The sequence below is a fragment of the Schistocerca americana genome, unplaced genomic scaffold, assembly GCF_021461395.2.
Source record: "Schistocerca americana isolate TAMUIC-IGC-003095 unplaced genomic scaffold, iqSchAmer2.1 HiC_scaffold_241, whole genome shotgun sequence".
Classification (NCBI taxonomy): Eukaryota; Metazoa; Arthropoda; class Insecta; order Orthoptera; family Acrididae; genus Schistocerca; species Schistocerca americana.
In genome coordinates, this window is record NW_025725952.1 from 131067 (window position 1) to 147808 (window position 16742).

General features: G+C 53.7%; 37 non-coding genes across 37 annotated transcripts; 29 read left to right on the forward strand and 8 right to left on the reverse strand.

Moving 5' to 3' along the window:
• Positions 1 to 1625: 1625 nt before the first annotated feature.
• On the reverse strand, positions 1626 to 1697 carry Trnag-ucc. The gene has a single exon. It is a non-coding gene; the product is annotated as a tRNA-Gly (tRNA).
• A 341-nt stretch (positions 1698 to 2038) lies between these two features.
• Positions 2039 to 2109, forward strand: Trnag-gcc. Its single transcript has one exon. It is a non-coding gene; the product is annotated as a tRNA-Gly (tRNA).
• A 293-nt stretch (positions 2110 to 2402) lies between these two features.
• Positions 2403 to 2475, forward strand: Trnam-cau. Its single transcript has one exon. It is a non-coding gene; the product is annotated as a tRNA-Met (tRNA).
• Positions 2476 to 2756: 281 nt separating this feature from the next.
• Trnae-uuc lies at positions 2757 to 2828 on the forward strand. Its single transcript has one exon. It is a non-coding gene; the product is annotated as a tRNA-Glu (tRNA).
• Positions 2829 to 3026: 198 nt separating this feature from the next.
• Trnai-aau lies at positions 3027 to 3100 on the forward strand. The gene has a single exon. It is a non-coding gene; the product is annotated as a tRNA-Ile (tRNA).
• A 576-nt stretch (positions 3101 to 3676) lies between these two features.
• On the reverse strand, positions 3677 to 3748 carry Trnag-ucc. Its single transcript has one exon. It is a non-coding gene; the product is annotated as a tRNA-Gly (tRNA).
• A 341-nt stretch (positions 3749 to 4089) lies between these two features.
• Positions 4090 to 4160, forward strand: Trnag-gcc. The gene has a single exon. It is a non-coding gene; the product is annotated as a tRNA-Gly (tRNA).
• Positions 4161 to 4453: 293 nt separating this feature from the next.
• Positions 4454 to 4526, forward strand: Trnam-cau. Its single transcript has one exon. It is a non-coding gene; the product is annotated as a tRNA-Met (tRNA).
• A 281-nt stretch (positions 4527 to 4807) lies between these two features.
• Positions 4808 to 4879, forward strand: Trnae-uuc. The gene has a single exon. It is a non-coding gene; the product is annotated as a tRNA-Glu (tRNA).
• Positions 4880 to 5077: 198 nt separating this feature from the next.
• Positions 5078 to 5151, forward strand: Trnai-aau. The gene has a single exon. It is a non-coding gene; the product is annotated as a tRNA-Ile (tRNA).
• Positions 5152 to 5727: 576 nt separating this feature from the next.
• Positions 5728 to 5799, reverse strand: Trnag-ucc. The gene has a single exon. It is a non-coding gene; the product is annotated as a tRNA-Gly (tRNA).
• Positions 5800 to 6140: 341 nt separating this feature from the next.
• On the forward strand, positions 6141 to 6211 carry Trnag-gcc. Its single transcript has one exon. It is a non-coding gene; the product is annotated as a tRNA-Gly (tRNA).
• A 293-nt stretch (positions 6212 to 6504) lies between these two features.
• Trnam-cau lies at positions 6505 to 6577 on the forward strand. Its single transcript has one exon. It is a non-coding gene; the product is annotated as a tRNA-Met (tRNA).
• Positions 6578 to 6858: 281 nt separating this feature from the next.
• Trnae-uuc lies at positions 6859 to 6930 on the forward strand. Its single transcript has one exon. It is a non-coding gene; the product is annotated as a tRNA-Glu (tRNA).
• Positions 6931 to 7128: 198 nt separating this feature from the next.
• Trnai-aau lies at positions 7129 to 7202 on the forward strand. The gene has a single exon. It is a non-coding gene; the product is annotated as a tRNA-Ile (tRNA).
• A 576-nt stretch (positions 7203 to 7778) lies between these two features.
• Trnag-ucc lies at positions 7779 to 7850 on the reverse strand. Its single transcript has one exon. It is a non-coding gene; the product is annotated as a tRNA-Gly (tRNA).
• Positions 7851 to 8191: 341 nt separating this feature from the next.
• Positions 8192 to 8262, forward strand: Trnag-gcc. The gene has a single exon. It is a non-coding gene; the product is annotated as a tRNA-Gly (tRNA).
• Positions 8263 to 8555: 293 nt separating this feature from the next.
• On the forward strand, positions 8556 to 8628 carry Trnam-cau. Its single transcript has one exon. It is a non-coding gene; the product is annotated as a tRNA-Met (tRNA).
• A 281-nt stretch (positions 8629 to 8909) lies between these two features.
• Positions 8910 to 8981, forward strand: Trnae-uuc. The gene has a single exon. It is a non-coding gene; the product is annotated as a tRNA-Glu (tRNA).
• Positions 8982 to 9179: 198 nt separating this feature from the next.
• Positions 9180 to 9253, forward strand: Trnai-aau. The gene has a single exon. It is a non-coding gene; the product is annotated as a tRNA-Ile (tRNA).
• Positions 9254 to 9829: 576 nt separating this feature from the next.
• Positions 9830 to 9901, reverse strand: Trnag-ucc. Its single transcript has one exon. It is a non-coding gene; the product is annotated as a tRNA-Gly (tRNA).
• Positions 9902 to 10242: 341 nt separating this feature from the next.
• Positions 10243 to 10313, forward strand: Trnag-gcc. Its single transcript has one exon. It is a non-coding gene; the product is annotated as a tRNA-Gly (tRNA).
• Positions 10314 to 10606: 293 nt separating this feature from the next.
• Positions 10607 to 10679, forward strand: Trnam-cau. Its single transcript has one exon. It is a non-coding gene; the product is annotated as a tRNA-Met (tRNA).
• Positions 10680 to 10960: 281 nt separating this feature from the next.
• Positions 10961 to 11032, forward strand: Trnae-uuc. The gene has a single exon. It is a non-coding gene; the product is annotated as a tRNA-Glu (tRNA).
• A 198-nt stretch (positions 11033 to 11230) lies between these two features.
• Trnai-aau lies at positions 11231 to 11304 on the forward strand. The gene has a single exon. It is a non-coding gene; the product is annotated as a tRNA-Ile (tRNA).
• A 576-nt stretch (positions 11305 to 11880) lies between these two features.
• On the reverse strand, positions 11881 to 11952 carry Trnag-ucc. The gene has a single exon. It is a non-coding gene; the product is annotated as a tRNA-Gly (tRNA).
• Positions 11953 to 12293: 341 nt separating this feature from the next.
• Trnag-gcc lies at positions 12294 to 12364 on the forward strand. Its single transcript has one exon. It is a non-coding gene; the product is annotated as a tRNA-Gly (tRNA).
• Positions 12365 to 12657: 293 nt separating this feature from the next.
• Trnam-cau lies at positions 12658 to 12730 on the forward strand. Its single transcript has one exon. It is a non-coding gene; the product is annotated as a tRNA-Met (tRNA).
• Positions 12731 to 13011: 281 nt separating this feature from the next.
• On the forward strand, positions 13012 to 13083 carry Trnae-uuc. Its single transcript has one exon. It is a non-coding gene; the product is annotated as a tRNA-Glu (tRNA).
• Positions 13084 to 13281: 198 nt separating this feature from the next.
• On the forward strand, positions 13282 to 13355 carry Trnai-aau. Its single transcript has one exon. It is a non-coding gene; the product is annotated as a tRNA-Ile (tRNA).
• A 576-nt stretch (positions 13356 to 13931) lies between these two features.
• Trnag-ucc lies at positions 13932 to 14003 on the reverse strand. The gene has a single exon. It is a non-coding gene; the product is annotated as a tRNA-Gly (tRNA).
• Positions 14004 to 14344: 341 nt separating this feature from the next.
• On the forward strand, positions 14345 to 14415 carry Trnag-gcc. Its single transcript has one exon. It is a non-coding gene; the product is annotated as a tRNA-Gly (tRNA).
• A 293-nt stretch (positions 14416 to 14708) lies between these two features.
• Positions 14709 to 14781, forward strand: Trnam-cau. Its single transcript has one exon. It is a non-coding gene; the product is annotated as a tRNA-Met (tRNA).
• Positions 14782 to 15062: 281 nt separating this feature from the next.
• On the forward strand, positions 15063 to 15134 carry Trnae-uuc. Its single transcript has one exon. It is a non-coding gene; the product is annotated as a tRNA-Glu (tRNA).
• Positions 15135 to 15332: 198 nt separating this feature from the next.
• On the forward strand, positions 15333 to 15406 carry Trnai-aau. The gene has a single exon. It is a non-coding gene; the product is annotated as a tRNA-Ile (tRNA).
• A 576-nt stretch (positions 15407 to 15982) lies between these two features.
• On the reverse strand, positions 15983 to 16054 carry Trnag-ucc. The gene has a single exon. It is a non-coding gene; the product is annotated as a tRNA-Gly (tRNA).
• Positions 16055 to 16395: 341 nt separating this feature from the next.
• On the forward strand, positions 16396 to 16466 carry Trnag-gcc. Its single transcript has one exon. It is a non-coding gene; the product is annotated as a tRNA-Gly (tRNA).
• Positions 16467 to 16742: the final 276 nt, after the last annotated feature.

A 16742-nucleotide genomic window follows, 5' to 3' on the forward strand; every position in this document is an offset into this window, starting at 1 on the left:
AAAAAAAAAAACAAATATGTTCAACGAAAACAATGAAACAACGAAAAAGAAGAAAAGGAACAAAGTCGACACTCATGGTGTCTGCAGTAGTCACTGATTGGGAATGTTCATGCTTGGTGTTTTAAATGTCTTGTTTAACCTAGCCCTTCGTCTCCGTTAATTCAGCAGGAATTTGATTTACATTCTCCCAACATGGATGGTGAAGCTGACCATTCGTTTGGACGTGGTGTCCACTGGGTTTTTCGTTTATGTTTTATGTTTGCAAACTTACATGGAAGATGTATCCGTTTCACTCAACTGCGAACATTACTTGCTTCTTTATTTATTTGACGTCGACGAGGGAAGATGAAACAGGATTTATTTCTTCACTTTTTTCTTTCCTTCTTCTTCAAATCATTCCGCGGCAACATGGATTTCATCAATTCTCTTTTCCACATTCGTATACCGAGCGCAGTTTTTGGCGGCTGAGTCGTTCGGAGCTAAGAGAAGGAGACTTGGGAAACCACACAGCAAAAATGGAATATATCAGACTAGTCCAAGCCATCGCTTGGGGAAGCCAAAGGCATAACAAACTTTCGAGAAGACGAGCTTTGAATGACGTCGGCACCCTGCAACTCCGCATGCAGTAAAATCAAATAAACAATATTAACAGAAACAAAAATAAAAAAAAGAACAAACAAAAAAAAACAACAAAAAAAAACAAAAATAAAACAAAAACAACGATAAAAAAAATTTTTTTTCAATATCACTTCAAACAAAAAGGAATCAAAATATAACAACTATACATTTCAAAATATGCACAGTGAAATAGCATCACAAGAGTATAGCATCGAAGCTAGCCGAAGAAGCCAAAAAGGTGAGCGAATGGATGGGCTGTATGGGGAGATGGGAGGCCCAAAAAAAAAAAAAAAAAAAAAAAAAAAAAAAAAAAAAAAAAAAAAAAAAAAGAAAAAAGAAAAAAAAAAGAAAAAAAAAAAAAAAAAAAAAAAGTTGGTTAGAGCGTCGTGCTAATAACGCGAAGGTCGTGGGTTCGATCCCCCCACGGGCCACTTCTCTTTTACTACTGCGAAAAGGCAGCGCCGATTTCAGCTGGCGAGTGTGATGACCAAATGATCATCACCCTGCGTGGAAGTTGACAGAGGATCCGAACCCGACTCGTCGGGAAGCACTACAGCATTCACTCGGCAATGGCCATAATATCTTGAATACACTGGTTAGAGAAAATGTCCGATTGCCGATGCGTAACAACTTTGGCCCTTGTCAGTACTTGGGCGGGTGAGCGCATGGGAACACAGGGCAGTATTGGCAGTTTTACTTCCTATTTTTGTTTCTCCTTTGTTTTCGGAGCTACAGCCCGATTCGGCCAGGGAGACGCCACCGTGAAATGAAGGGGGCGTGCTGTGTGTCCATCGCCTCGCCTCGCCTCTCCTTACCTCTCTCAGTCGTTTCTCGTGCTTGTCGTTTTGATATAGGCCGATTTGAGAGCGTCAGCTCTCGCGTCAGCTGAGCAAAGTCGAGACAAGTCGAGACACACTAAGGGCTGGTATGCAGCGAGTAAGAGGGCGAAAAAACAATAGTTTAAGAGCGCGTGGCAAAAGTACTCATACGCGAAATTAAAAGCCTGCTGCGGTGGCCGGGAATCGAACCCGGATCAACTGCTTGGAAGGCAACTATGCTGACCATTACACCACCACCGCACAAGCGAGCGCCCCGCCACCGCGCTGAGTCGGCTTCCCGCCTGTCGGCAGCGGCCGAAGGTGATCGTACCCGGCAGGCGCATTTCGAGGCAGGCTAGGGGAGCACATCCAGACGCATTCGGACAGCGTATCCGCGCACATTTCGCATCCTTTGGCAAGAGTCGGCGCCGGCGGCGCAAGAGTACGCAGAGGACCGCGTTCTGGCGGCATCTTTAAGCAGTGCAGTGCAGGATTCAGCGTCTGCAGCATCTTCTCCACAGAATGCTACGGCGCTTGACGGCAGTCCCACTTTCCCTTGAGACATCTGCTCGGGAAGCAGCGTGAAGGTACCGCTGGCCCGAGCATCGGTGGTTCAGTGGTAGAATGCTCGCCTGCCACGCGGGCGGCCCGGGTTCGATTCCCGGCCGATGCATCATTTTGTTTTTTCTCCGGTAGGGGTGCTGCGTGTCTTTCGCACTCGAACTGCGTGAGCCATGAGAATGAACCGCGGGATTCCGTGTGGAAAGAACCAATCATGCAGCGCGGACGACTGCTCGTTTGGACTCCTGCGTGCTATTGTACATACTGGCGTCGGCCTAGCATCGCAAGTTGCCTGCCGCGCCGTGAATGCACGTGTAGCAACAGAAAAAATGAGCCAGGGAGTGCAGACTCTCTACCACTTGTATTCGGTACTTACCAAGATTCCAGAAGGTCTAACGATCGCCTGCCTCGGTAGCGCAGTAGGCAGCGCGTAAGTCTCATAATCTTAAGGTCGTGAGTTCGATCCTCACCCGGGGCATCTAATTTTCTGTGACTGAAGGTGGTGCTGTTGCTAGGGCGCCAACTTATTTCTTGTTTGTTATCCGCAACGTTTCAACGCTTCAGCGGGAAAATGTTTACTTCCTGTTATTGCTACATACAGCTTCCCTATTCCTCTTCTCCCAGCAGAGCATGAAGCCAAAAGCATTGCTCTGCGACGTTTGAGGTGCGCGCCTTGCCAGTCAGTATGTGCAAAGATGCTCGCAAAGAGAGCGACAATGCGACAAGCGACCGTACGAACGGTCGAATGAAACGGCCGCATCCGGTGTGGTCTAGTGGCTAGGATACCTGGCTTTCACCCAGGAGGCCCGGGTTCGATTCCCGGTACCGGAACGGAATTTTTTCCACACGAATCGTGACAAGTTTGAGCTGTCCGAGCGGCCGTTTCCCGTCCTGCTCGCAATATAGCTACTGTTTCGTGACCGTCAGCAGAATATAGACTAGGGAAGCAGACACACGACGACCATAGGAATGGTGTATGGCTTCATGCCACCTGATTCCAGCGTAGGGCTGAGCAACTGCATCTGCCGAGGCCCGTTAGCTCAGTTGGTTAGAGCGTCGTGCTAATAACGCGAAGGTCGTGGGTTCGATCCCCCCACGGGCCACTTCTCTTTTACTACTGCGAAAAGGCAGCGCCGATTTCAGCTGGCGAGTGTGATGACCAAATGATCATCACCCTGCGTGGAAGTTGACAGAGGATCCGAACCCGACTCGTCGGGAAGCACTACAGCATTCACTCGGCAATGGCCATAATATCTTGAATACACTGGTTAGAGAAAATGTCCGATTGCCGATGCGTAACAACTTTGGCCCTTGTCAGTACTTGGGCGGGTGAGCGCATGGGAACACAGGGCAGTATTGGCAGTTTTACTTCCTATTTTTGTTTCTCCTTTGTTTTCGGAGCTACAGCCCGATTCGGCCAGGGAGACGCCACCGTGAAATGAAGGGGGCGTGCTGTGTGTCCATCGCCTCGCCTCGCCTCTCCTTACCTCTCTCAGTCGTTTCTCGTGCTTGTCGTTTTGATATAGGCCGATTTGAGAGCGTCAGCTCTCGCGTCAGCTGAGCAAAGTCGAGACAAGTCGAGACACACTAAGGGCTGGTATGCAGCGAGTAAGAGGGCGAAAAAACAATAGTTTAAGAGCGCGTGGCAAAAGTACTCATACGCGAAATTAAAAGCCTGCTGCGGTGGCCGGGAATCGAACCCGGATCAACTGCTTGGAAGGCAACTATGCTGACCATTACACCACCACCGCACAAGCGAGCGCCCCGCCACCGCGCTGAGTCGGCTTCCCGCCTGTCGGCAGCGGCCGAAGGTGATCGTACCCGGCAGGCGCATTTCGAGGCAGGCTAGGGGAGCACATCCAGACGCATTCGGACAGCGTATCCGCGCACATTTCGCATCCTTTGGCAAGAGTCGGCGCCGGCGGCGCAAGAGTACGCAGAGGACCGCGTTCTGGCGGCATCTTTAAGCAGTGCAGTGCAGGATTCAGCGTCTGCAGCATCTTCTCCACAGAATGCTACGGCGCTTGACGGCAGTCCCACTTTCCCTTGAGACATCTGCTCGGGAAGCAGCGTGAAGGTACCGCTGGCCCGAGCATCGGTGGTTCAGTGGTAGAATGCTCGCCTGCCACGCGGGCGGCCCGGGTTCGATTCCCGGCCGATGCATCATTTTGTTTTTTCTCCGGTAGGGGTGCTGCGTGTCTTTCGCACTCGAACTGCGTGAGCCATGAGAATGAACCGCGGGATTCCGTGTGGAAAGAACCAATCATGCAGCGCGGACGACTGCTCGTTTGGACTCCTGCGTGCTATTGTACATACTGGCGTCGGCCTAGCATCGCAAGTTGCCTGCCGCGCCGTGAATGCACGTGTAGCAACAGAAAAAATGAGCCAGGGAGTGCAGACTCTCTACCACTTGTATTCGGTACTTACCAAGATTCCAGAAGGTCTAACGATCGCCTGCCTCGGTAGCGCAGTAGGCAGCGCGTAAGTCTCATAATCTTAAGGTCGTGAGTTCGATCCTCACCCGGGGCATCTAATTTTCTGTGACTGAAGGTGGTGCTGTTGCTAGGGCGCGAACTTATTTCTTGTTTGTTATCCGCAACGTTTCAACGCTTCAGCGGGAAAATGTTTACTTCCTGTTATTGCTACATACAGCTTCCCTATTCCTCTTCTCCCAGCAGAGCATGAAGCCAAAAGCATTGCTCTGCGACGTTTGAGGTGCGCGCCTTGCCAGTCAGTATGTGCAAAGATGCTCGCAAAGAGAGCGACAATGCGACAAGCGACCGTACGAACGGTCGAATGAAACGGCCGCATCCGGTGTGGTCTAGTGGCTAGGATACCTGGCTTTCACCCAGGAGGCCCGGGTTCGATTCCCGGTACCGGAACGGAATTTTTTCCACACGAATCGTGACAAGTTTGAGCTGTCCGAGCGGCCGTTTCCCGTCCTGCTCGCAATATAGCTACTGTTTCGTGACCGTCAGCAGAATATAGACTAGGGAAGCAGACACACGACGACCATAGGAATGGTGTATGGCTTCATGCCACCTGATTCCAGCGTAGGGCTGAGCAACTGCATCTGCCGAGGCCCGTTAGCTCAGTTGGTTAGAGCGTCGTGCTAATAACGCGAAGGTCGTGGGTTCGATCCCCCCACGGGCCACTTCTCTTTTACTACTGCGAAAAGGCAGCGCCGATTTCAGCTGGCGAGTGTGATGACCAAATGATCATCACCCTGCGTGGAAGTTGACAGAGGATCCGAACCCGACTCGTCGGGAAGCACTACAGCATTCACTCGGCAATGGCCATAATATCTTGAATACACTGGTTAGAGAAAATGTCCGATTGCCGATGCGTAACAACTTTGGCCCTTGTCAGTACTTGGGCGGGTGAGCGCATGGGAACACAGGGCAGTATTGGCAGTTTTACTTCCTATTTTTGTTTCTCCTTTGTTTTCGGAGCTACAGCCCGATTCGGCCAGGGAGACGCCACCGTGAAATGAAGGGGGCGTGCTGTGTGTCCATCGCCTCGCCTCGCCTCTCCTTACCTCTCTCAGTCGTTTCTCGTGCTTGTCGTTTTGATATAGGCCGATTTGAGAGCGTCAGCTCTCGCGTCAGCTGAGCAAAGTCGAGACAAGTCGAGACACACTAAGGGCTGGTATGCAGCGAGTAAGAGGGCGAAAAAACAATAGTTTAAGAGCGCGTGGCAAAAGTACTCATACGCGAAATTAAAAGCCTGCTGCGGTGGCCGGGAATCGAACCCGGATCAACTGCTTGGAAGGCAACTATGCTGACCATTACACCACCACCGCACAAGCGAGCGCCCCGCCACCGCGCTGAGTCGGCTTCCCGCCTGTCGGCAGCGGCCGAAGGTGATCGTACCCGGCAGGCGCATTTCGAGGCAGGCTAGGGGAGCACATCCAGACGCATTCGGACAGCGTATCCGCGCACATTTCGCATCCTTTGGCAAGAGTCGGCGCCGGCGGCGCAAGAGTACGCAGAGGACCGCGTTCTGGCGGCATCTTTAAGCAGTGCAGTGCAGGATTCAGCGTCTGCAGCATCTTCTCCACAGAATGCTACGGCGCTTGACGGCAGTCCCACTTTCCCTTGAGACATCTGCTCGGGAAGCAGCGTGAAGGTACCGCTGGCCCGAGCATCGGTGGTTCAGTGGTAGAATGCTCGCCTGCCACGCGGGCGGCCCGGGTTCGATTCCCGGCCGATGCATCATTTTGTTTTTTCTCCGGTAGGGGTGCTGCGTGTCTTTCGCACTCGAACTGCGTGAGCCATGAGAATGAACCGCGGGATTCCGTGTGGAAAGAACCAATCATGCAGCGCGGACGACTGCTCGTTTGGACTCCTGCGTGCTATTGTACATACTGGCGTCGGCCTAGCATCGCAAGTTGCCTGCCGCGCCGTGAATGCACGTGTAGCAACAGAAAAAATGAGCCAGGGAGTGCAGACTCTCTACCACTTGTATTCGGTACTTACCAAGATTCCAGAAGGTCTAACGATCGCCTGCCTCGGTAGCGCAGTAGGCAGCGCGTAAGTCTCATAATCTTAAGGTCGTGAGTTCGATCCTCACCCGGGGCATCTAATTTTCTGTGACTGAAGGTGGTGCTGTTGCTAGGGCGCCAACTTATTTCTTGTTTGTTATCCGCAACGTTTCAACGCTTCAGCGGGAAAATGTTTACTTCCTGTTATTGCTACATACAGCTTCCCTATTCCTCTTCTCCCAGCAGAGCATGAAGCCAAAAGCATTGCTCTGCGACGTTTGAGGTGCGCGCCTTGCCAGTCAGTATGTGCAAAGATGCTCGCAAAGAGAGCGACAATGCGACAAGCGACCGTACGAACGGTCGAATGAAACGGCCGCATCCGGTGTGGTCTAGTGGCTAGGATACCTGGCTTTCACCCAGGAGGCCCGGGTTCGATTCCCGGTACCGGAACGGAATTTTTTCCACACGAATCGTGACAAGTTTGAGCTGTCCGAGCGGCCGTTTCCCGTCCTGCTCGCAATATAGCTACTGTTTCGTGACCGTCAGCAGAATATAGACTAGGGAAGCAGACACACGACGACCATAGGAATGGTGTATGGCTTCATGCCACCTGATTCCAGCGTAGGGCTGAGCAACTGCATCTGCCGAGGCCCGTTAGCTCAGTTGGTTAGAGCGTCGTGCTAATAACGCGAAGGTCGTGGGTTCGATCCCCCCACGGGCCACTTCTCTTTTACTACTGCGAAAAGGCAGCGCCGATTTCAGCTGGCGAGTGTGATGACCAAATGATCATCACCCTGCGTGGAAGTTGACAGAGGATCCGAACCCGACTCGTCGGGAAGCACTACAGCATTCACTCGGCAATGGCCATAATATCTTGAATACACTGGTTAGAGAAAATGTCCGATTGCCGATGCGTAACAACTTTGGCCCTTGTCAGTACTTGGGCGGGTGAGCGCATGGGAACACAGGGCAGTATTGGCAGTTTTACTTCCTATTTTTGTTTCTCCTTTGTTTTCGGAGCTACAGCCCGATTCGGCCAGGGAGACGCCACCGTGAAATGAAGGGGGCGTGCTGTGTGTCCATCGCCTCGCCTCGCCTCTCCTTACCTCTCTCAGTCGTTTCTCGTGCTTGTCGTTTTGATATAGGCCGATTTGAGAGCGTCAGCTCTCGCGTCAGCTGAGCAAAGTCGAGACAAGTCGAGACACACTAAGGGCTGGTATGCAGCGAGTAAGAGGGCGAAAAAACAATAGTTTAAGAGCGCGTGGCAAAAGTACTCATACGCGAAATTAAAAGCCTGCTGCGGTGGCCGGGAATCGAACCCGGATCAACTGCTTGGAAGGCAACTATGCTGACCATTACACCACCACCGCACAAGCGAGCGCCCCGCCACCGCGCTGAGTCGGCTTCCCGCCTGTCGGCAGCGGCCGAAGGTGATCGTACCCGGCAGGCGCATTTCGAGGCAGGCTAGGGGAGCACATCCAGACGCATTCGGACAGCGTATCCGCGCACATTTCGCATCCTTTGGCAAGAGTCGGCGCCGGCGGCGCAAGAGTACGCAGAGGACCGCGTTCTGGCGGCATCTTTAAGCAGTGCAGTGCAGGATTCAGCGTCTGCAGCATCTTCTCCACAGAATGCTACGGCGCTTGACGGCAGTCCCACTTTCCCTTGAGACATCTGCTCGGGAAGCAGCGTGAAGGTACCGCTGGCCCGAGCATCGGTGGTTCAGTGGTAGAATGCTCGCCTGCCACGCGGGCGGCCCGGGTTCGATTCCCGGCCGATGCATCATTTTGTTTTTTCTCCGGTAGGGGTGCTGCGTGTCTTTCGCACTCGAACTGCGTGAGCCATGAGAATGAACCGCGGGATTCCGTGTGGAAAGAACCAATCATGCAGCGCGGACGACTGCTCGTTTGGACTCCTGCGTGCTATTGTACATACTGGCGTCGGCCTAGCATCGCAAGTTGCCTGCCGCGCCGTGAATGCACGTGTAGCAACAGAAAAAATGAGCCAGGGAGTGCAGACTCTCTACCACTTGTATTCGGTACTTACCAAGATTCCAGAAGGTCTAACGATCGCCTGCCTCGGTAGCGCAGTAGGCAGCGCGTAAGTCTCATAATCTTAAGGTCGTGAGTTCGATCCTCACCCGGGGCATCTAATTTTCTGTGACTGAAGGTGGTGCTGTTGCTAGGGCGCCAACTTATTTCTTGTTTGTTATCCGCAACGTTTCAACGCTTCAGCGGGAAAATGTTTACTTCCTGTTATTGCTACATACAGCTTCCCTATTCCTCTTCTCCCAGCAGAGCATGAAGCCAAAAGCATTGCTCTGCGACGTTTGAGGTGCGCGCCTTGCCAGTCAGTATGTGCAAAGATGCTCGCAAAGAGAGCGACAATGCGACAAGCGACCGTACGAACGGTCGAATGAAACGGCCGCATCCGGTGTGGTCTAGTGGCTAGGATACCTGGCTTTCACCCAGGAGGCCCGGGTTCGATTCCCGGTACCGGAACGGAATTTTTTCCACACGAATCGTGACAAGTTTGAGCTGTCCGAGCGGCCGTTTCCCGTCCTGCTCGCAATATAGCTACTGTTTCGTGACCGTCAGCAGAATATAGACTAGGGAAGCAGACACACGACGACCATAGGAATGGTGTATGGCTTCATGCCACCTGATTCCAGCGTAGGGCTGAGCAACTGCATCTGCCGAGGCCCGTTAGCTCAGTTGGTTAGAGCGTCGTGCTAATAACGCGAAGGTCGTGGGTTCGATCCCCCCACGGGCCACTTCTCTTTTACTACTGCGAAAAGGCAGCGCCGATTTCAGCTGGCGAGTGTGATGACCAAATGATCATCACCCTGCGTGGAAGTTGACAGAGGATCCGAACCCGACTCGTCGGGAAGCACTACAGCATTCACTCGGCAATGGCCATAATATCTTGAATACACTGGTTAGAGAAAATGTCCGATTGCCGATGCGTAACAACTTTGGCCCTTGTCAGTACTTGGGCGGGTGAGCGCATGGGAACACAGGGCAGTATTGGCAGTTTTACTTCCTATTTTTGTTTCTCCTTTGTTTTCGGAGCTACAGCCCGATTCGGCCAGGGAGACGCCACCGTGAAATGAAGGGGGCGTGCTGTGTGTCCATCGCCTCGCCTCGCCTCTCCTTACCTCTCTCAGTCGTTTCTCGTGCTTGTCGTTTTGATATAGGCCGATTTGAGAGCGTCAGCTCTCGCGTCAGCTGAGCAAAGTCGAGACAAGTCGAGACACACTAAGGGCTGGTATGCAGCGAGTAAGAGGGCGAAAAAACAATAGTTTAAGAGCGCGTGGCAAAAGTACTCATACGCGAAATTAAAAGCCTGCTGCGGTGGCCGGGAATCGAACCCGGATCAACTGCTTGGAAGGCAACTATGCTGACCATTACACCACCACCGCACAAGCGAGCGCCCCGCCACCGCGCTGAGTCGGCTTCCCGCCTGTCGGCAGCGGCCGAAGGTGATCGTACCCGGCAGGCGCATTTCGAGGCAGGCTAGGGGAGCACATCCAGACGCATTCGGACAGCGTATCCGCGCACATTTCGCATCCTTTGGCAAGAGTCGGCGCCGGCGGCGCAAGAGTACGCAGAGGACCGCGTTCTGGCGGCATCTTTAAGCAGTGCAGTGCAGGATTCAGCGTCTGCAGCATCTTCTCCACAGAATGCTACGGCGCTTGACGGCAGTCCCACTTTCCCTTGAGACATCTGCTCGGGAAGCAGCGTGAAGGTACCGCTGGACCGAGCATCGGTGGTTCAGTGGTAGAATGCTCGCCTGCCACGCGGGCGGCCCGGGTTCGATTCCCGGCCGATGCATCATTTTGTTTTTTCTCCGGTAGGGGTGCTGCGTGTCTTTCGCACTCGAACTGCGTGAGCCATGAGAATGAACCGCGGGATTCCGTGTGGAAAGAACCAATCATGCAGCGCGGACGACTGCTCGTTTGGACTCCTGCGTGCTATTGTACATACTGGCGTCGGCCTAGCATCGCAAGTTGCCTGCCGCGCCGTGAATGCACGTGTAGCAACAGAAAAAATGAGCCAGGGAGTGCAGACTCTCTACCACTTGTATTCGGTACTTACCAAGATTCCAGAAGGTCTAACGATCGCCTGCCTCGGTAGCGCAGTAGGCAGCGCGTAAGTCTCATAATCTTAAGGTCGTGAGTTCGATCCTCACCCGGGGCATCTAATTTTCTGTGACTGAAGGTGGTGCTGTTGCTAGGGCGCCAACTTATTTCTTGTTTGTTATCCGCAACGTTTCAACGCTTCAGCGGGAAAATGTTTACTTCCTGTTATTGCTACATACAGCTTCCCTATTCCTCTTCTCCCAGCAGAGCATGAAGCCAAAAGCATTGCTCTGCGACGTTTGAGGTGCGCGCCTTGCCAGTCAGTATGTGCAAAGATGCTCGCAAAGAGAGCGACAATGCGACAAGCGACCGTACGAACGGTCGAATGAAACGGCCGCATCCGGTGTGGTCTAGTGGCTAGGATACCTGGCTTTCACCCAGGAGGCCCGGGTTCGATTCCCGGTACCGGAACGGAATTTTTTCCACACGAATCGTGACAAGTTTGAGCTGTCCGAGCGGCCGTTTCCCGTCCTGCTCGCAATATAGCTACTGTTTCGTGACCGTCAGCAGAATATAGACTAGGGAAGCAGACACACGACGACCATAGGAATGGTGTATGGCTTCATGCCACCTGATTCCAGCGTAGGGCTGAGCAACTGCATCTGCCGAGGCCCGTTAGCTCAGTTGGTTAGAGCGTCGTGCTAATAACGCGAAGGTCGTGGGTTCGATCCCCCCACGGGCCACTTCTCTTTTACTACTGCGAAAAGGCAGCGCCGATTTCAGCTGGCGAGTGTGATGACCAAATGATCATCACCCTGCGTGGAAGTTGACAGAGGATCCGAACCCGACTCGTCGGGAAGCACTACAGCATTCACTCGGCAATGGCCATAATATCTTGAATACACTGGTTAGAGAAAATGTCCGATTGCCGATGCGTAACAACTTTGGCCCTTGTCAGTACTTGGGCGGGTGAGCGCATGGGAACACAGGGCAGTATTGGCAGTTTTACTTCCTATTTTTGTTTCTCCTTTGTTTTCGGAGCTACAGCCCGATTCGGCCAGGGAGACGCCACCGTGAAATGAAGGGGGCGTGCTGTGTGTCCATCGCCTCGCCTCGCCTCTCCTTACCTCTCTCAGTCGTTTCTCGTGCTTGTCGTTTTGATATAGGCCGATTTGAGAGCGTCAGCTCTCGCGTCAGCTGAGCAAAGTCGAGACAAGTCGAGACACACTAAGGGCTGGTATGCAGCGAGTAAGAGGGCGAAAAAACAATAGTTTAAGAGCGCGTGGCAAAAGTACTCATACGCGAAATTAAAAGCCTGCTGCGGTGGCCGGGAATCGAACCCGGATCAACTGCTTGGAAGGCAACTATGCTGACCATTACACCACCACCGCACAAGCGAGCGCCCCGCCACCGCGCTGAGTCGGCTTCCCGCCTGTCGGCAGCGGCCGAAGGTGATCGTACCCGGCAGGCGCATTTCGAGGCAGGCTAGGGGAGCACATCCAGACGCATTCGGACAGCGTATCCGCGCACATTTCGCATCCTTTGGCAAGAGTCGGCGCCGGCGGCGCAAGAGTACGCAGAGGACCGCGTTCTGGCGGCATCTTTAAGCAGTGCAGTGCAGGATTCAGCGTCTGCAGCATCTTCTCCACAGAATGCTACGGCGCTTGACGGCAGTCCCACTTTCCCTTGAGACATCTGCTCGGGAAGCAGCGTGAAGGTACCGCTGGCCCGAGCATCGGTGGTTCAGTGGTAGAATGCTCGCCTGCCACGCGGGCGGCCCGGGTTCGATTCCCGGCCGATGCATCATTTTGTTTTTTCTCCGGTAGGGGTGCTGCGTGTCTTTCGCACTCGAACTGCGTGAGCCATGAGAATGAACCGCGGGATTCCGTGTGGAAAGAACCAATCATGCAGCGCGGACGACTGCTCGTTTGGACTCCTGCGTGCTATTGTACATACTGGCGTCGGCCTAGCATCGCAAGTTGCCTGCCGCGCCGTGAATGCACGTGTAGCAACAGAAAAAATGAGCCAGGGAGTGCAGACTCTCTACCACTTGTATTCGGTACTTACCAAGATTCCAGAAGGTCTAACGATCGCCTGCCTCGGTAGCGCAGTAGGCAGCGCGTAAGTCTCATAATCTTAAGGTCGTGAGTTCGATCCTCACCCGGGGCATCTAATTTTCTGTGACTGAAGGTGGTGCTGTTGCTAGGGCGCCAACTTATTTCTTGTTTGTTATCCGCAACGTTTCAACGCTTCAGCGGGAAAATGTTTACTTCCTGTTATTGCTACATACAGCTTCCCTATTCCTCTTCTCCCAGCAGAGCATGAAGCCAAAAGCATTGCTCTGCGACGTTTGAGGTGCGCGCCTTGCCAGTCAGTATGTGCAAAGATGCTCGCAAAGAGAGCGACAATGCGACAAGCGACCGTACGAACGGTCGAATGAAACGGCCGCATCCGGTGTGGTCTAGTGGCTAGGATACCTGGCTTTCACCCAGGAGGCCCGGGTTCGATTCCCGGTACCGGAACGGAATTTTTTCCACACGAATCGTGACAAGTTTGAGCTGTCCGAGCGGCCGTTTCCCGTCCTGCTCGCAATATAGCTACTGTTTCGTGACCGTCAGCAGAATATAGACTAGGGAAGCAGACACACGACGACCATAGGAATGGTGTATGGCTTCATGCCACCTGATTCCAGCGTAGGGCTGAGCAACTGCATCTGCCGAGGCCCGTTAGCTCAGTTGGTTAGAGCGTCGTGCTAATAACGCGAAGGTCGTGGGTTCGATCCCCCCACGGGCCACTTCTCTTTTACTACTGCGAAAAGGCAGCGCCGATTTCAGCTGGCGAGTGTGATGACCAAATGATCATCACCCTGCGTGGAAGTTGACAGAGGATCCGAACCCGACTCGTCGGGAAGCACTACAGCATTCACTCGGCAATGGCCATAATATCTTGAATACACTGGTTAGAGAAAATGTCCGATTGCCGATGCGTAACAACTTTGGCCCTTGTCAGTACTTGGGCGGGTGAGCGCATGGGAACACAGGGCAGTATTGGCAGTTTTACTTCCTATTTTTGTTTCTCCTTTGTTTTCGGAGCTACAGCCCGATTCGGCCAGGGAGACGCCACCGTGAAATGAAGGGGGCGTGCTGTGTGTCCATCGCCTCGCCTCGCCTCTCCTTACCTCTCTCAGTCGTTTCTCGTGCTTGTCGTTTTGATATAGGCCGATTTGAGAGCGTCAGCTCTCGCGTCAGCTGAGCAAAGTCGAGACAAGTCGAGACACACTAAGGGCTGGTATGCAGCGAGTAAGAGGGCGAAAAAACAATAGTTTAAGAGCGCGTGGCAAAAGTACTCATACGCGAAATTAAAAGCCTGCTGCGGTGGCCGGGAATCGAACCCGGATCAACTGCTTGGAAGGCAACTATGCTGACCATTACACCACCACCGCACAAGCGAGCGCCCCGCCACCGCGCTGAGTCGGCTTCCCGCCTGTCGGCAGCGGCCGAAGGTGATCGTACCCGGCAGGCGCATTTCGAGGCAGGCTAGGGGAGCACATCCAGACGCATTCGGACAGCGTATCCGCGCACATTTCGCATCCTTTGGCAAGAGTCGGCGCCGGCGGCGCAAGAGTACGCAGAGGACCGCGTTCTGGCGGCATCTTTAAGCAGTGCAGTGCAGGATTCAGCGTCTGCAGCATCTTCTCCACAGAATGCTACGGCGCTTGACGGCAGTCCCACTTTCCCTTGAGACATCTGCTCGGGAAGCAGCGTGAAGGTACCGCTGGCCCGAGCATCGGTGGTTCAGTGGTAGAATGCTCGCCTGCCACGCGGGCGGCCCGGGTTCGATTCCCGGCCGATGCATCATTTTGTTTTTTCTCCGGTAGGGGTGCTGCGTGTCTTTCGCACTCGAACTGCGTGAGCCATGAGAATGAACCGCGGGATTCCGTGTGGAAAGAACCAATCATGCAGCGCGGACGACTGCTCGTTTGGACTCCTGCGTGCTATTGTACATACTGGCGTCGGCCTAGCATCGCAAGTTGCCTGCCGCGCCGTGAATGCACGTGTAGCAACAGAAAAAATGAGCCAGGGAGTGCAGACTCTCTACCACTTGTATTCGGTACTTACCAAGATTCCAGAAGGTCTAACGATCGCCTGCCTCGGTAGCGCAGTAGGCAGCGCGTAAGTCTCATAATCTTAAGGTCGTGAGTTCGATCCTCACCCGGGGCATCTAATTTTCTGTGACTGAAGGTGGTGCTGTTGCTAGGGCGCCAACTTATTTCTTGTTTGTTATCCGCAACGTTTCAACGCTTCAGCGGGAAAATGTTTACTTCCTGTTATTGCTACATACAGCTTCCCTATTCCTCTTCTCCCAGCAGAGCATGAAGCCAAAAGCATTGCTCTGCGACGTTTGAGGTGCGCGCCTTGCCAGTCAGTATGTGCAAAGATGCTCGCAAAGAGAGCGACAATGCGACAAGCGACCGTACGAACGGTCGAATGAAACGGCCGCATCCGGTGTGGTCTAGTGGCTAGGATACCTGGCTTTCACCCAGGAGGCCCGGGTTCGATTCCCGGTACCGGAACGGAGTTTTTTCCACACGAATCGTGACAAGTTTGAGCTGTCCGAGCGGCCGTTTCCCGTCCTGCTCGCAATATAGCTACTGTTTCGTGACCGTCAGCAGAATATAGACTAGGGAAGCAGACACACGACGACCATAGGAATGGTGTATGGCTTCATGCCACCTGATTCCAGCGTAGGGCTGAGCAACTGCATCTGCCGAGGCCCGTTAGCTCAGTTGGTTAGAGCGTCGTGCTAATAACGCGAAGGTCGTGGGTTCGATCCCCCCACGGGCCACTTCTCTTTTACTACTGCGAAAAGGCAGCGCCGATTTCAGCTGGCGAGTGTGATGACCAAATGATCATCACCCTGCGTGGAAGTTGACAGAGGATCCGAACCCGACTCGTCGGGAAGCACTACAGCATTCACTCGGCAATGGCCATAATATCTTGAATACACTGGTTAGAGAAAATGTCCGATTGCCGATGCGTAACAACTTTGGCCCTTGTCAGTACTTGGGCGGGTGAGCGCATGGGAACACAGGGCAGTATTGGCAGTTTTACTTCCTATTTTTGTTTCTCCTTTGTTTTCGGAGCTACAGCCCGATTCGGCCAGGGAGACGCCACCGTGAAATGAAGGGGGCGTGCTGTGTGTCCATCGCCTCGCCTCGCCTCTCCTTACCTCTCTCAGTCGTTTCTCGTGCTTGTCGTTTTGATATAGGCCGATTTGAGAGCGTCAGCTCTCGCGTCAGCTGAGCAAAGTCGAGACAAGTCGAGACACACTAAGGGCTGGTATGCAGCGAGTAAGAGGGCGAAAAAACAATAGTTTAAGAGCGCGTGGCAAAAGTACTCATACGCGAAATTAAAAGCCTGCTGCGGTGGCCGGGAATCGAACCCGGATCAACTGCTTGGAAGGCAACTATGCTGACCATTACACCACCACCGCACAAGCGAGCGCCCCGCCACCGCGCTGAGTCGGCTTCCCGCCTGTCGGCAGCGGCCGAAGGTGATCGTACCCGGCAGGCGCATTTCGAGGCAGGCTAGGGGAGCACATCCAGACGCATTCGGACAGCGTATCCGCGCACATTTCGCATCCTTTGGCAAGAGTCGGCGCCGGCGGCGCAAGAGTACGCAGAGGACCGCGTTCTGGCGGCATCTTTAAGCAGTGCAGTGCAGGATTCAGCGTCTGCAGCATCTTCTCCACAGAATGCTACGGCGCTTGACGGCAGTCCCACTTTCCCTTGAGACATCTGCTCGGGAAGCAGCGTGAAGGTACCGCTGGCCCGAGCATCGGTGGTTCAGTGGTAGAATGCTCGCCTGCCACGCGGGCGGCCCGGGTTCGATTCCCGGCCGATGCATCATTTTGTTTTTTCTCCGGTAGGGGTGCTGCGTGTCTTTCGCACTCGAACTGCGTGAGCCATGAGAATGAACCGCGGGATTCCGTGTGGAAAGAACCAATCATGCAGCGCGGACGACTGCTCGTTTGGACTCCTGCGTGCTATTGTACATACTGGCGTCGGCCTAGCATCGCAAGTTGCCTGCCGCGCCGTGAATGCACGTGTAGCAACAGAAAAAATGAGCCAGGGAGTGCAGACTCTCTACCACTTGTATTCGGTACTTACCAAGATTCCAGA